Here is a 2584-nt window from a genome sequence, read left to right as displayed (position 1 = left end):
ACATCTCTGTGTGTCCCCCCTGCCCCATCATCACCTCGGGCACATCTCTGTGTGTTCCCCTGCCCCATCACCACCACCTCGGGCACATTTCTGTGTGTTCCCCTGCCCCATCACCACCACCTCGGGCACATTTCTGTGTGTTCCCCTGCCCCATCACCACCTCGGGGACATCTGGCTGTGTCCCCCTGCCCCATCACCACCACCTCGGGCACATCTCTGTGTGTTCCCCTGCCTGCGTGACCCCCCCAGCCGCCCCTCGGGATTTCATCCCGGCTGACAGGAGCGAGACCTGCGGCTCCTGCGGCTGCATTTGCAAGTCAACCAGGGGCTGAAGGAGCGGTGGCAGGGGCCACCTGTCTTGTCTACCTGGGGACAGCGACGGGGGACGCCCAGGGGAGGGGGGATGGGGCTGGTTTTCCCCCCGTGTTTTCCCTGGCTGAGGGGGAGGGTTTTGCTTGTCTGGGGGGCTGTTTCCCCCTCCTCGCAGGCTGTAAACACTCAATTAAGCGAGAGCCGCGGTCCTGCCTTCCCTGTCGCTGCGGGTAATTATGTCGGTTTTTCGGTGTCAGGCGCGGCGGGGAATCACGATTCCAGCTAATTGGAGCAGCAATCCCAGCCCAGACCCTTCGGCAGCTGCTGGTGCTGCCGCTTGACAGCGGCCCGGGGCCCCCCCGGATGGGAGCCCGCAGCACGCCTGGAGCCACCTGTACCCCGCATCCAGCCCTGTCCCTGGATTCCAGCTGTTCCCTGGATTCCATCTTCCCTCTGGATCCCACCTGTACCCCGGATCCAACCCGTCCCCTGGATCCCACCTGCCCCTGGATCCCACCCAATTCTCTTCCTGAAGCCTCCTCCCCTGGATTCCGTTTGTCCCTTGGGTTCCCCCCTCGAGCTCGCTGTCCCCACCCTTCGGTGCTGCGGGACTGGCTGAAATACCTGCTGGCTGCTGTCCTCTGCTCTGCTCTGCTCCGTGGTGGGCTTGGATCCCCCTCCCACGATTTTTCAGGGATCCTTTTGGGCTCCCCGGTCCCCCCCGATACCTCCGGGGGCTGAGCCCGCCCGGCAGGTGAGGTGTGCAGGACCGGGGAGCCTTTGAGGATCCAGGGAAGGATGAGCAGGGAGACGGGAGCTGCCCAGCAGGGTGGGCCCTGCCAGAACCGGGGTCTGCTGGGGGAACCCGCATTTGGGGGTGGGGGAGGACCCGCCGCCGCCCATCCCAGGGGAGCCGCACCGGGAGTTCAGCGGCTGCCATTGATTTCTTATTATGGAGTTCAGGAAGAAAAATGAGGTGCTGGGGCTGCGGAGCCGCCACTGTGATTTGTTGCCTTCTTGGCGTGTCCTGGCGGGGATGGGAATTGATTTTGGAGGCTCTGGAATCAGTCAGCAGGGCTGGGGAGGGGGAAATGTGGGGGCTGGAGAGGGGACAGCTGCACGGCCCCCAGGATGGGGGAGATGGGAACCCCCGGATCTGCTCCTGGTGCTCCCCACGCTGTGCTGGGGGCGGCGGCTTCCACGGGGGTGGGGGGACAGACCCCTTTGTCCAGGAGGAAAGAAAGAGAAGGACTGAAGGAGAGGGAAGAGCAGGAGAATGAGAAGGAGCAGAAGAAAAAGAGAAGAAAAAGGAGAAGGAGAAGGAGAAGGAGAAGGAGAAGGAGAAGGAGAAGGAGAAGGAGAAGGAGAAGGAGGGCACGGTGGAAGGCACAGGCCCCGCCGTGTCCTGCTCTGCCGAGTGCCCCCGCAGCCCCTTCCCGGTCCCTTCCCGGTCCCTTCCCGGTCCCTGGCCGGTGCCGGTGCCCCCGGGCCGAGCCCCGGTGCCGCCACCAGAGGGCACCGCAGGCCTCCCGCAGGCCCCGGGGCGACTCCGAGTGGGACCGGGCGGGACCGGGCCGAGACCCCCGGGAGCGGCCCCGCTCCGTGCACGGGAATCCCTGCTGTGAGTGTCTGATACAGATGTGTGAGTGTCTGATACAGATGTGAGGGTATGATACAGATGTGTCTGATACAGATGTGAGTGTGTGTGACACAGATGTGAGTGTGTGACACAGATGTGTGAGTGTCTGATACAGATGTGTGAGTGTGTGTGACACAGATGTGAGTGTGTGATACAGATGTGTGTGATACAGATGTGAGGGTCTGATACAGATGTGAGGGTATGATACAGATGTGAGGGTATGATACAGATGTGAGGGTATGATACAGATGTGTCTGATACAGATGTGAGTGTGTGATACAGATGTGTGTGATACAGATGTGTGAGTGTCTGATACAGATGTGAGTGTGTGATACAGATGTGAGTGTGTGATACAGATGTGAGTGTGTCTGATACAGATGTGAGTGTGTCCCTGCTGTGTGTGTGTGTGACCCCGCCTGTGCACGTGTGTCTCACCTCTGTGCAGGTGTGTGTGATGAATTCATGCACGTCCCAGCCGTGTTTGTGTGTGTGTGTCTGAACCGTGTGTGTGTCCCAGGGGTGTGTGTGTGTGTGTGAGGTGTGTGTCTGTGTTTGTGTGTGTGTGTGTGTGTGTGTGTGTCCCAAGGGTGTGTGTGTGTGTGTCCCAGGTGTGTGTGTGTGTGTGTGTGTCCC

This window comes from Parus major, unplaced genomic scaffold, assembly GCF_001522545.3.
Source record: "Parus major isolate Abel unplaced genomic scaffold, Parus_major1.1 Scaffold220, whole genome shotgun sequence".
Classification (NCBI taxonomy): domain Eukaryota; kingdom Metazoa; phylum Chordata; class Aves; order Passeriformes; family Paridae; genus Parus; species Parus major.
Note: the sequence above shows the minus strand (reverse complement) of the source record.